We start from the raw sequence: 14,514 nt of genomic DNA, 5'->3' as shown, positions 1-14,514 counted from the left end.
CTGAGTTATGGCTCTGGAGTAGAGGCCAGGTGAACGTAATACTGTTTTTAGATAATGGTAGGTTTTCTGTGCCTGCCCGCTCCTCTTCTTGCATTAGCTCGCCTCTCTGATCTCAAGCTGGAGATCAAGAGGACAGAAGGGTTATGAGATCTTCTGATCGGGTATACATTTTCAGGCAGTGCTTTGACTTTAAGGCTGAATTTTCTCTCTGAAAAGTCAGGGGAAATCTAAAGGAGCTGCCTGTTGCTTAGAGAATAAAGAGGAAGAGTGCTTTGACGTTATATTTTGTTATTCCTAGTCCCTATGGTAGCTGATGTTTCTATTTATTATTTTTTTTACTCTCTTCAGTGTTTAGTGTGGTCCCTTAAATTGCTTAAGCTTCTTTTTATTCTCTTTGACTCAGTTAAATCAGATTCCCTCGTACCCTGAAATATAAAATACATGGAGGTTTTCTCTAAAGCATAGTTTATGCAAATAATTCCCTCTCTGCATTCCTGTGCTGGAGTCAAGCACTGCATATCTGATTGGGCTCTTAATGACTTTTGGGAATCATTTAAATATCTAGCTGACTAGCCCAGTTAATAATCAAAGCTGCAGCTCCTTGAAGCAGGAGTGACTCACGGAAGAAGAAGAAGAATGCTTCTGGTTATTTCTCAGCCTGGCTCCTGCCCCTTCACCGATGTGCAGACTCTGAAGGGCACGGCATTATCAGATGTTCCCAGGCAATGTGCATCCTTTCTGTCTTGCTCCCAGTCACACGTTCAGGTGGTGCAAACTGCCAGCTCGGTTTCTGAACATCTGTTGCCTGTGCATCCCGTTACAGGAAGATTGCTGGAGCTTGCAGATTAAGCAGTTCAGGGGCAAATTTAGCGTTTGAATTGCAGATTTTTTCTGGGGGGGAAACCCTTAGATGTTGCAGTGGGGATAGTGCTTGGGAGACAGCTGTCTTTACTCCTGTGTGCTTAAGTGTGCCTCGATGCTGTTAGTACTGTGAATGAATCGGAAAACAGTGAACATTAGGAATCCCGAAGGCAAATCCAAATCAAATTCAGGGTGTCCTTTCCCAAATCAGTGTTACTCTAGTCTGATATTTGTCCCAATTTTTAAGGTGTTTTTGGACCATCTCGCCTAATGTCTCCTCAAGTTTCATTTAATTTCTAGAATGAGCTCTTTTTAAAAATTTTCTTTTCTGGAGTGTCATGGGTTATTGTCACATGCTGTTACTGCCAATTGCACTGCAGCTGAACAAAAGTCTGCTTTGATAATGGAAATATAATAATTACTGTGTGTTCCCCCCTTCTCTTGCACCCCGGGATTGCTCTCCTGAGCACTGCCATGATGTCAGGACTACCTTTGGCATCTCCATGTTCTGTTTTGTGTCCTCAATGGCAGTATGCACTGAGACGTGCTGCCTCTCTGATTTATGAATAGAGATGTATTCCACGGGAGAGAATGAACGCCCAGGGGAGGAGAGCGGGGCTTTGATCTCGCTGTGCTTTTGAAATATGACTGTAAAATCAGAATTAGATGGTAATCTCTTTGGGGCAGGGACATCTTTGCCCTGTACAGTGCCTAGCATGCTTTGGCTGCCATGTTATCCACAACAGAGGTTGAGTAACGAGCGATGCTCACCAACTGTGTCTATTGACCCTGCAGAGTTGAGGGGCTGTTCTCTTCTCATCCTATAATTAATGGTATGTTTTGATTCCTTTCCCCTACTGCTCATCTCCATAGTAACTGGACTTTGCTGGGCTCTCCGATTGTACGTGTGGTGGGATGGATCCTGCCTGGCCGTGGTCTGGGGTTTCCCAGCTGGTCGGGTCTGCCCCTTGGCTCTGCACAGCCCCGTGTCCTGCTGCACCAGCAGTGTCGGCTGCCGTGGCTGCTCTGTGGGACTTGCTAGCCATGGTTGGCCTTGAGCACCCTCTGTGGCCTCAGGAAGCCTTAAAATGGCAAAGATAGCAAGGCAAAGCATGGGCTGTGTTTGCATCGGAGTCCAGCAGGCTGCTGGCCCAGCCTTTTGGTTCTTCTCCTCACGGAGAGCTCCATTCCCAGGCATGCTGCTGCCTCCGGTGTGCTGTAAAGGAACATTATTGCAGAAAGGGATCCAAGCATCTCTCGTTTTAGGTGTATTTTTATAAAGAAGAAAAATCTGAGAGCCACTTTGTCGCTCCTTGCAACAAAGCCTCGGTTCTTAAAAGGGGTCTGTGGCTTTGCTTGGCAAATACCTGAGCAATGTGGGGTGGAAGCATCAGTCTTCTCTTCTGGAAAGCTGACCCTGACAAGAATCCCAGGGAGAGCCCTGCAGCAGGATCACCACACAAGGGAGATGCTGGGACCAGTCACAGATTTTTTCCCTTTGCCAATGTGAGCGCAGAGGTGCCATTCATCCGGGGCCGGTACACTTTTCTTTCTCTTGGTTTGAAGTTTTGGGGAAGGTGTACAAAGACTGGGGAATTTAGTCACTGGACTGAGTTGTGCTAAGCCCACAAGATGATCCTCTAAAATTTCCTTTCCTTCGCTGTCTCCCTCTTTTTTTTTTTTTTTTCTTTTCTCTTTTTCTTCTTCTTCAAACACCACCCCACCACCCCCCTTCAGATGTGAAATGTAGTTAATTTTTTTGCCTGTTATTGCCTGCCCTAAATCAAAGGTTTTCAGTGGGGGAGGCACAGCTGAAGATGTTCTGTCTGCATCCCTCCAGAACTGCTCTTTTCTTGGCTCTAAAGGCAACACAATGCATGATGATTTCACCAAGCTTTTTCTGTCACTGCAACTAAAAAACCTGGTTTAATTCACAGTCATCGCATCTGAGTGGAAAACTTGCCTTATCATTGTAGGGCAAGAGGAAGGAAAGGACACTTAAGGTGTGATTGCTGTGATTCCTAGATGAGTCGTGGTGCCTCGTACTGAAAGTGCTGTCCACGTTCTCCTAAACTGTGTATGTGGCTCTGTTCTTTAAGGTGAAAGACAGAGTTTCTGTCTGTTCCGCACCTGGTGGTTCAGGTTTGAGGATAGTAGCTTGCATAGTCTTGACAGTTGGAGTGGTACAGCTTTGGGATAGAGGGCTGCCCCGCTCTGGGATGCCTTGTTGCAGTGGGGAGGCTGTTTACCCTAACAGTACCCATTTTTTGAAGAGAGGGAACAGGATGGGCTCTCAGAGTATTTGAACTGAGCTGGCTGTGAAATACAGTCCTTGCAGAAACTCTTTCAGAGGACTGTTTTCCCATCTGTCATGATAAGATGCAGGAGCACTTTTTAAACAATCATGCATTCTCTAAGAGTAGATCAGGGTTTTGGAGAGAGGCAGAAGAGATGCCTTTTTTTTTTTTTTTTTTTTTTTTTCTTTTGAGACCTACCAAACTATGAGTTTAAGCTGAGGTTCGCTTAGGTGATGTTTCCAGCTCAGTTCCCTGTAGGTACTTTGCTCTAAAATGGGACGTGTTGAGTCTCATTTCATATGGGCTACTGAGCTGTATCCTAAAATACTCACGTAATTGTCTCGGTTGTCCAGCTACAAAGATTCATTAGCAGAGACAGAAGCTTCTTGTCTCCCCAGCCAGGAAGAAAAAGGCAAAGGACTTGTGAAAGGGAGGGGGGAGAGCTCAAGAGGAGACTTTGCTGGCAGATGACTACGGTGAATCTTACAGCCCCATTTAGCACATCTGTCTCTCCAGAGTAGCTGATGGCATATGCGAAATGCAGCAAGTCCTTGGGTTATTGTGTAACTTGGGGGATGCCTGCAGCCGCTGTTCATAATTAATCATTTAAGCAACAGTAAAATCAAGTGACTTTACTGACAGTATCCAAACTGCTGACCTCAATGCATTTTAAAAGTTCGCTGGATACTGAACCTCGAATGACCCATGGATGGATCTGGAATAATAATTTTCATAATCCTCAAGTCATTATCTTAAGAGGGAACGTATTGTTCTTCTAATTAAGTCCGTCCACACGCTGTGCATCTTCCCATGCAAATGCACTGCGCATAAACTAATTAAAAGAAATATACAGCCACAAGGACTTAAACTGTCTTTTATGCAATCTCTTTAAATTACAAGGAGTCTCCCTCCTCCTCCCTCTCTCTCTCTCTCTCTCACACACACACACACTAACAAGGGATTCGGCACCATATTCAGCAGGGAAAACCACTGAGCAGTTTTGGATCAGAATCTGGAATTCCCCAGAATTTATTAGAAAGCCTTTGGTTTATGACATTTTTCTGAGGGCCCTGGATGTGTAGAAGACCCTAATTAAGTGAGAATTATGATTGTTTAATAGGAGACAGTCCCTGCCCTGAAGAGCTTACAGTCTAAACAGACAAGACAGCCAAAAGCTGTAAGAGCCTTGTTTTGCAGTTTAACAGCTCAGCCATTGAAGAGTTGAATGTCTTTTTCAAGGTCATACATACAGAGCTGGAAATTGGAGGCAGACCTGCTCCAGCACTGTAAGTACCCGAGTCTTCTCCCTCCAGCAGTAGACCAAAAGATGTAATATGTAGAAACCTATCTGAGGCAACAGCACCAAAGGGCAGTTTCCCAGTGAAATTCACTGGTATTTAGTTAGCTGGAAAATGGCTGAGAGACTGCTTGGCTGTTTTTAGTAGTTGCTTTATGTTCTCAGGTGTGGTGGTAGAGGCTGTGCCACTGGATAGCAGTGTGTCAGAGGCTTGTGACCATCTTAAAACATTTCCTGCTGTGTCTCCCCATTTAAGCCTCAGCAACACTGTGCAGATACAGCAGAAGCCCCCCCGTGCCAGCAGTGTGTGTGTGTGTTCATGCTGTCTGCGTGCCTCGTGTTGGATCATGATTTTGATGAACCCTAGACTGGCCTCCATTTGTGCTTGACTGTGGCAAGAACGTGAACAAAGGCAAGCTGAAGGGTACTGTCAGGGTCAGCCTTTTTGCTGTGATTTCCATCGGGACTGTTGCTGACATTGCCTTTGGCTTCTGCTTTGCAGAAGAGGAGTGGAAGCTCTGGATGTGTCCTGCTTGCTGTTTTCATTCCTCTTGTAGGATGTGTGTCTGGTGCCTGCAAGTCTGCCAGAGCACTCTGGTGTTACTGCTTGCTCTCCTCCAAAAGAAATCAAAAGCAACTGAAGTATTTTGTCTAATACAGCACCATAGTCTCCATGAATACAGGAAGAGGTGTCCGTACACACTAATGTGCTAGATTTGGGGGTGTCTTAAGTAGGTATGCCAGCAAGGTAACTTGGATTTTTGCCTTCCTCAGACTTTCCCCCAGCAGCCAAGAAAGGTGTTTGCAGGATTATGAGATGCTCCAGATTAAATCTGGGGCATCTGAGTTGGAGCAATAATCCTGAGAACTGAATCTGAGTTTAATGATGGGACATCTTGGTGTTTTCACTGGCCTGAATGGTCTTCAGTAGGCTTGGTGGCATTTGCAAATCTCACGTGCATGACTGTGGACTTGCTGTGCTTAAGGATTGTGAGTGACAGGTCATAGCAAACAAGACAGTCAGCGAAGGAATAGTTTGTGGGTCGTCTGACCTGAGTGAAGTACCCAGACAAGGAAGCTGGTGTTTACACTGAGGTGAACTGGGACAATGCAGTCATATCCACCTGTGAGAGTGGACACAAAAGCAGGACACCTGAACCAGGTGCTAGGTGAAGATGGGCTGTGTAGCTCACAGCCCTGCCGGGATGGAACAGGAGCCTTTCTGAGTTCTGGCACATACACTGCTTGGTGCCTATACAGCTTCCGAACAAGTGATGTCTGTGATTACTGAGGCAATGGAGGTGCAAATTTCAGGAACAGCCCATCAGTGTGTCTGAATGCCCTCCACAGCAGGACTCGTTCAGGGGCCAATGGCAACTGAGCCCTCAACAGCCTGGGCATGGTTGGATAGGAATTTGCACATAAATTTTGAGAAAGCACAGGAATTTCCTTGCTCTCTTTTGTAGCAATTGTTTATAAGTGCAAAGTGGAAGATGAAATTTCCTTAGGCCAGTCTTGGTTATTGTCTCACTCTTTGCACGTGACAGGTTTCCTGGGAGCATCCCTGCCAATGCAGCAGTCGTTGAAAAAGGCAGCTGGAAAAGGAGAGTGAAGAAGAGCCTGGCTCTGCGGCTGGGAGGTCCCTGCAGCACAGGATCAGAACCAGAGCGAACAGGCAGTTCTCCTCTTATCTGATGTAGCCTGGAAAGCAGACAGATAGGACTGCAGCAATCAGTATGATGGGAATGTGGTGGGTGGACTCTACCAAGAGAAAAGAAACCCTCCCCTCTATGGATGAACCTTCATCTCTCCGTTTCCCCCCTCTCTAGTCATCATTCTGGTAAGAGGGAGGATCTCTTACCCATCCAGTGATGAGATGAAAGAGTGCCCCCCATTTGACACTTCATGAGTTGGCTGAACCCTACAAAATGATCTTCATAAAATCCTGATTCCAAAGCATCAAAGCCTTTTTCTGACTGGTAAAAACCCTAAAAATTCCTGGAAGAACTGCCAAAGGGCGATGGGGCTGATTCTGTCAACTGCCTTTGGTTAGAGCTGGGTTTGGTTATTTATGGGGGCCGGGGGAGGCAAGAACTTTCCAGATGGGCGGCTGAACCGAATACAACAATGATAAAAATCAGTGCAGTTACATGAAGGGAAAAGAACGCCTGCGCTGAAGGGCTGCTTGAGGAACACACTTCCCTGTGCTGAAACATCCCTCGGCATGGTGCTGCTTGTGGCATCCCACCCCGCAATGTTTCATCCCCATGCACTGCACAGATACCTCCTCTGTGTCTGCAGAAACGTGCCATTTTCTGGGGGTATCCTGCCTGGATTTAATGGTACCTACCTAATAAGACTCTATGCTGATTGAGGAATAAGTGAGGAGTAAATACCTTATCAGACTAAAAACATGGTCAGGAGAGTAATCGCCCAAACGCAATCAGAAGTCATCCCACCCCAATGACATTATAGCAGGGCTGGTCTCTCAGCCCATGCAAGAAGCCAACAACTGATTAGCAGCATGACTTTTGTCTGCCCAGAAAAGCTGCAGTGTTCTGATGTCCCAGGTCATGCTGGGGCTCCAAAGCAGCAGATGTGTGTCTCATGAAATTGTGGCCCGGACACTCAGAATCAGTGTGTGAGGGACTGAAGTTGGGGCACAGAGTATCAAACAGGTTGCACAGAAGCCCTTGGATGAAAAGTGAGGTGTAAAGATGAACATCTCCTGTGTGAAAAGTCTGAAGAAATTTGCTGTTGCAGTGTGATGGTGTAAAGGAACTGAGTGAGCAGAGGGACAATCTTCAAAATCATCTGGGTTCTTAAGTCATCCTGAAGTATGAATTCTGATCATTTAGAGCCCTGTTGGTGTGCGTGGCACTGCACAGTTAAAAGTCAGAGTGAAAAACTCTGTCCCTTTTCCAAAGGCATTGCATGCAAAGTCTAGGCAGAGAAAGCATAAGAAAGGCAGAAGATAAGGGATTGGGACTGATCATTAGATCTTTGTATGCATCCAAGAACAGAGGAGGACAATTCAGTAATTTAAGAATGAAGCTTGCTCGACATCTGCTTTGCAAGGAAGCATGCTGAGTATCTGGTGCAAGTGGGAAGGTGTCTAGGAGTCAGGACTAAGTGGGAGAAGTGAAATACCTGGTGAGAAAGGAAATTTGCTGGAAAGGCTTGGAGTTGGTGACTGCAAACTGCCTTTGGCTGAGTGCACCCTTGGGTTTCCTGTGTTAGTGAAGGTTTGGATGCCTGCATGGGTTGTTAACAGCAGTACAATTAGCCAGTCCAATATCATCATCTTCCTAGTGTTGATCTTTATTCTTAGAGGCATCTTTTGGTGGAAAACCTCCAGTACTGTCATGGAAAGGACATGCAAGGGGTATACAAAGAAACCGTCCCTTGGGCAATTCTTTTTTCCCACCCACTGAGTCCTGTGGTACTTTTTTCAGCCTGGTGTTCACACTCCTTGGCCCCACCTGCTGATCAATACGTGTTTACACTGTTGAAAAGGTGGTGAGGCTCAACCTACTGAGGCTGCTGTTCATCACAACGCAGGGAATTCCAGCTCGCTAGGTACGTTAATGAAACTGGGGGAATCAGTCTGCCTGATCCACCAGACAGAGCCTTGTTCAGCTGGGTTTCTTTGTTTAGGGCAGGTGTGTGGTCCCACCGTCACGTTGCCTTTCACCAGCCTCCTGTCTTGTGGGAGCCCAGCCCTGTCACCTGCTAGCGAAGGTGCTTGCTCTTGTCTCTGCTCCTGACCCACGGATGGACCCTGCTTGCAGCACTTCAGCAATTTGGCAAGAGAAGGCCAGGATGAGGTGAGTGATTTGTTTGCTAGTGAGATGGCAGGACCCTTGTTTCTTGTCAAAGGCACGCGAGGTAAGAGATGCCATCGACGTTTCAAGGTGTTCTTATTGTAGGCCCTCGTCTGAAATGACACTGTTCATCCACACTTTCTCTCCAGCTTCTTGATGAAAACAGAGAATTTTCTCCTGCTGTCTCCAGTCTCTGGAAAGCCCCTAGACAAAAGAATTTTTCAGACACACCATTTCCTTTTGTGAATCAAACTCTAACCCCTTAATGTTCAGCAAATAATTTGTTCCAAAGCGACTGTGTTGTATGTGATCGTAATTACATTTGGTTTTTAATAATCACAAACACTCCTGTTTTCTAAGAACCAGCAAAACTGATTTCCAAATCATTTAGTTTGAATGGCATGTTTTGTGTTTGTGTAGCATCTTCTCCCCCATATGCGCTTCTAAAGAAAAACAAACAATGTGTTAAAAAAAAAAAAAGCAAGTGTGGGGGGGAAAAAAACCTTGGAGAACTTTAAAAGACTCTAAACCTGAAAAGGGAGGGGTGGGATCAGCTAATTTGTCCCTCTTTTGTATGGTTTATTAAGCCTTTTGTTCTGGAACGCATGGGTTCAGTGGGAAAGCGGTTTTTGATATATAATGTATTTACTTTTGCTAATTAATTAAAGCAGTATTCATATGAAAATGCCGACTGATAATGGCTTTCACAGCAACAACTGTGTTTTTTAAAGTAGCAACTTTTAATTACAAATTGACTGGCAGAAATATATAAACCCAAATATTGTTCCGCTGATTTCCTTTTAACTGTGTTACTCTTGCTTGATTTATCGGATTAGGGCTTTTCACACATAGTGCGTACAAGATATTGTTTTTAATGAGAAATTAAAAGATTACCAACAATACCCATAAACCATTAAAAACACAAACTCTAGATGAATGGTAATTAGACAGAATGATTTGAGGCTGATAAATTGGAAGCAATTAATGTATTTGTTTGGGATTCTGAAGATAGCTCTGGGTGTTGCAATTCAGCACCAAATCTGAACCCTTCAGTGCTTTCTGGATGTGGAGATACCTGCACTGCTTCGAGTGTCAAGGGGCACCAGTAGAGCACCAGTGGAGATGATGCTGACGGGGCTCCCCTGGGCTTTGAGAAGTTACGCGAAGGGGTTCTGTGAGGAGGGTGAAAGGGCAGGGCTTCCTCGGATCAAACCCTTTCTGTGTTTCACTGTTACCGGTGATGTAAGGGAAAACTCAAGGAGGTAAGAGGGGGGGAAAAGTGCTGAGGAGAAGTGAAGGTTTCTCATCTGTGCTGTGGTTTATCAAGATTGCATTTTCTACTCGACCTGAGCAGTCCTGAGTCAGTAGGCCTGTGTGAGACACTCTCTTTTGGGAGATGAGGAGGTTGCATTCATTAATGGTGACTTGTAACCCCAGCAAGAGCATCCTGTTTCTATTCTTTCTCTTATTCTTGGCAAAGCAAATGTTTTGGGATTCTATTTCAGCAAAAGGAAGTACTCTCGGGTGGCGATGCCTTTTGATATTGTTCCTTGTACTTAGGTCTAGAACAGAGCTCATCATGATTTCCCATCTCAGGAGAATTTCTTAGGACAAGAAAAGTAGCCAAAATCAAGTAATTGCCTAAATCAGGATAGTGATGTCTTTTCTCAAAAATCTTAAAACAAAATAGCCTTCTCCACCCCAAAACATAAAGCCCCAGGCAACATATGATCTGAACAATTGAAGCATCTCACTTTGATTTTTATTATTTTTATTTTCAAGTTTTGTCCAGGTGTAAATTAAACAGAACGTTGAAACAGATAGTCATGGCAAACACACACATGAAACCTTTTCCCCATTTCCCCCCAAATCAGGAATACCCATTAGAATCCGCCCTTTCTTACACACAATGTTTTCCTTCTGATAACTTGGCATTCCTGATGGGGGATGGGGAATTTTTCGTGGAAAAAAAACCCCAAAACTTGACATGGAATTCTGCAAGTGGAACTCCCCTCTCCGCCATTGGCTTATCTCTGTATTCCAATCCCTGTTTTGGATATATTTGTTCCATGAGGCTTTTCAGTTTTTATCCACTGTAGAAAGAAATGCATTATTTAACAAGGCAAGAGCACAGTGTACGCCCTTCACGTCTAACCATCAGCTGCTAGTGCCTTGTGCAGGGAGCCAGGTTTTCAAAGGAGCTCATATTCCTGAAAGCACTTAGCTGAGTGGGTGCTGGTGGGTGCTCAGTTCTTTTGAAAACCTGGTTGTCACGTTCCTAGTGGAAACTGTTGGATGGAACCGGATTTTTTTGAGGCTTTGCTCTGAAAAAGTATGTCTTCTATGGAAACTCTGTGGCTCATCAAATATATGGCCCAATTCTTTCACTTGTTGACTGTCTTCTACCCACACATAAGTCTTGCTGCTACTCTGAAGCTTACGTTTGCAGGAGCAGGAGCCTTGTCTTCTGTCCCTGTGGCTCCATCCCTGTGCAGCACGCTGTGACTCTCATGGGTGATTCATTACGGCTATCCTCTGTCCTACTGGAGTCGTGGCTGGCTTGCTTCCAGGGGTGAACTGGACAAGATACTGCTTCACCCCATGGGCTTACTCTGGGGAACGCATACTGGGTTGTTGCTGCTGCTGTGAAGTAGCTTCTTGGGCATTTAATGAAGTATTTTTTGTTCCTTGTACACCAATTCAGCCATCAAATTAATAAATAAGGTTCTTGGAGGAGCCACCTGGGACCTATTGCAAATGCTGGATGCCAGTAAAATCCAGTTGCATGTAGCAAAAGGGAAAAGACCAATAAGGAAACAATAACAGAAAAGCTCTATTAAAAAGGCATATGGATACAATGTTGCTGGCCCAGTTAATGAACCTGTTATATTCAGTAGTGCAATAAAATCCAAAGTAATGGCAAATGAAACTTAATGCCTTGTAAAAGAGTTCAGCTCCTTTCTTCATAGCGACTCTTTTTGAAATAAAGGCCTGGTCCAGCAGGAGGGGTGTGTGTGCTGCACAGCTCAGATAGTGTCTTAGGAAACATCTGATTAGCTGTGGACAGTGTTCAGGTTGTTTGAAGTGTTCCGGCTTTTTTGGCCAGCCCAGCCTTCTGCAGGAGGCTGTGGAAGAGGGCGGCACATGGAGAAGTTGACCTTGACCCTGTGTGTGTGGGATCCCCTGTGTTCTGCTCTGCCCTGCAGGCTCAGGGATTGCTTCACACTAGTGCAGCCAGGAAGCTGCTGAGGTGATGTTACTTTTTTCCTTTATTCTCAAATCCCTGTGTTTTGCCATCGTACTGGCTAGAGCAGCGGGCTCAAAAGCCCTGCAAAAGAGAGGCAGAGGAGTCCTCCTAAGCCTGCCTCTGTGTGCATTCTGTCTGAGGTTTGGTCCAGACTTTTCCCTGACTTTTTACAGCATGTGATTCCTGCCTGCTTAAAGCAAACCCCATTGGTTTGGGGACAATAGACCCATGATTTTGCTCCCTATTACAGGTTCTGGATAGTAACAGTTTCTTTAAGTTGTAGAGCTAAATCCCGATTGTCTTTACTCAGCTCTCAAGTCAAACTTCCTTTATGCGAGCAAAAAAATACGTGGGAGCAGGGGATTTGCAGCACCAGCGTTTTCTGGTGAAGATAGTGGATATTTTTTGGTGGTTTAGTGCCTGGTCTTTGGGAATTAAATAACTGCTTGAGAATTTTAGCTTCATTTCAAAGGCATGTTTCTAGCCCTTCAGTTTCTGTGACCCCCTCCCCCCCCGCACCTTGTAATTTGAAAGTGTGACTTGGATATGCCTGAAAGACTGGGGATCCACAAGGCAGGGAAAAAGAACCCAAAGCTGATTGTTATTAAAAACAAACACCACCACCCCCTCCCCAAACTGATGGTATTTGAATTCCTGGGTTTGCATTGCTGATTTTGGGCCAAGGGAACTGAAGGCAGGTAGAAGCCTGACTTGCATTAGATCAGAAGCAGGAACCTGGCAGTTTGCTTGAAAATGGCCTGAGCCTGTTAAGCCTGGTGAGCCAGCGCCTGCAAAACGGGTGAGCGGGGACACAGTGAGTGCCACAGAGGGAAATACCAGCCCTTAGAGAAAATCCTTCCTGCTCCCACCCATAAAACCTCATTTTTCTGGAGAGAAGAATCAGTCCCGCAAAGGGTGATATCCCCACCTCCTCCTTTACTAATCAGGTTCTCTTTTAATTTGCAGTGCTTAGTTTCCCCACATGAATTGACTATAGTTGGTAGATAAAGCTGTGAACGGCCCTTTTAAGTTAAAATGATGCTTCTAGCTGCACATTGCTCAGTTAAAAATGTGCAGGGTCCTTCTTTCTTGACATGTGCTAGCAGAAGTCATGGGGTGCACCCTGAGAAGCAGCCCCTGCTTTCTTTATTGTTGTTCTTTCCTTCCTCTGGTGGCACGAGTCAGGGGCACTGCCGCTCCGAACCGACAGTGTCTCCATTTTGGCAGTCTGTCCATTTCATTGTTTGAGCTGTGGCATGCTATAAGGTTTATCTTGATCCTCTGTAGTTGACAATAAAGGGGCAAATTTCTGAAATTCTAGTGGGATTTCTAAAGATACTTCCTTCCCCCTTTCCCCTTCGAAAGGAAGCAACCTCCTGCAAACTCACCAGCCCGCTTCTTTTCTTACAGGGTCAGGGCTGGCACCCTTTATTAGCTTCCTGCATAACCATGGGTTTGACTTGGCTTCTCTTAAGGTTCTTGCTGAAATTGGTCCAACACTTTATCCTCGCATCCGCCCACGCACATGAATTCCTCAGTGTCATAAGTTGGTTCAGATCCATGTAAGTCATGGCATCTCTTCTGTCTTTGCCCCTTCATCCACCCCTGTGAAAAATGTGTGGAGTTGTATATATTTGCATTTGCCTCCATTTACAAGGTGGGGAGCCTTAGTGATGTGGAACTAAGAGATGAGGGCAGCAAAGACACAGTCTGTGGAAGGTTATTAGGGCTTTTGAATAATGAAATGCAAGACTATCCCTTAAAGCTGGATGTGAAGCCTGCTGAGTTCAATGGAGAGCTTTTCGTTGATTTTTGTGAACTCTGGATCAGTCCCTTCAAAAGCAGCAAGGACTACGGTCCTAGTCAGATGATATGATTGTGGTGATAGGGCTTAGCATCTACGCAGGACCCTAAATAAGACCTCAGGTCTTTCAGAAGTGCTCACCATGAAAGGAACAGGTCCTATACTTGGTATTACACCAGAGGCCAGTAGGTGTTTTGTGCTTTGGAAACTCAGCTCCTTTGATTAAATGAGAACACCATGTATTTTCAAATCTGGTTGCTGTTGTAGTTGTTGAATGCTTGAAAGTCTCTCTCTGAACACATTTTTAGACTGCCTCCCCTTCCGTTTCAAAACTGAATTTTGCAAGGTGTTATGTTCCTTCAGCTTTTAGGGCTACAGGCGTACATACACAAGGACCTTAGGAGGATCACTGTCGGGAAATTTAAAAACAAAAGAAAACAAAAAAGATTTGGATCTTTTTTTAAAAGAGTTAGATCAAGGACGTGAACATTCGAGATCATTTTCGAAATGGCAGGCCAGCCAGCAATTTCACAACTAGATCTTGATTTGAACTCTGAAACTCCAGCAAAACTGGGGTATGTGATCCCAAGACTGGGGTTGTCTAAACACGGAAATCACTCAGAACTCAAGTCAGCAAAAATGTAGGTAAAGGCACTAAATAAATGCAGCGGTCACGGGTAGCTAATCTTCCCACCCAGGAGCTCTGGTGTTCTCGGTACACAACCATTATCATCTAAAATACTGCCTGTCCCATTGCAGCCTGGATTTGGTCTCCTTGCCTGTGGATTAGACATAAGGAATATAAAACAAAATACGTGCACAAAACCCTTGTGTTTCCTTTGCAAAATCAGGCTGTGCACATAACTAATTCTTTTCATGTTAATCTACACTTACAACCCGATAACAAGCTAGAGCTTTCTTCTAACCAGGCTTGATTAAATTTGGAAGATTTCTTCCCAACAGGAGAACCCTTTCTGCTTTCATGCAGTAAACATGATTTTGTGCTTTCTGTATTTCCCTTTTTTATTTTTATTTCAGGAATTCTTTTTTTCCTCCTTCTTCTTATTATTATGAATAAGCTAGTTTTAAATCAATTTCAACAGCTGGAATTAATTTTCCTGTTACTGACTCTTCACTTGGGCCTGTCACAGAGCGGGAGGCTTTCTATTAGCATAAACATAACT

General features: G+C 44.8%; 1 long non-coding RNA gene across 1 annotated transcript in view; it reads left to right on the top strand.

The window, feature by feature from the left end:
* The first annotated feature begins 6,030 nt into the window (after positions 1–6,030).
* Positions 6,031–14,514, top strand: part of LOC114015897 (uncharacterized) — a 39,133-nt gene continuing 30,649 nt past the window's right edge. The window contains exons 1-2 of the long non-coding RNA XR_008732219.1: positions 6,031–8,034; positions 8,113–8,282. This is a non-coding gene — a long non-coding RNA (uncharacterized LOC114015897). The remainder of the gene's footprint in view (positions 8,035–8,112; positions 8,283–14,514) is intronic.

Source organism: Falco cherrug, chromosome 4 (genome assembly GCF_023634085.1).
Source record: "Falco cherrug isolate bFalChe1 chromosome 4, bFalChe1.pri, whole genome shotgun sequence".
NCBI classification, from domain to species: domain Eukaryota; kingdom Metazoa; phylum Chordata; class Aves; order Falconiformes; family Falconidae; genus Falco; species Falco cherrug.
This window is presented reverse-complemented; position numbering and strand designations above follow the sequence as displayed.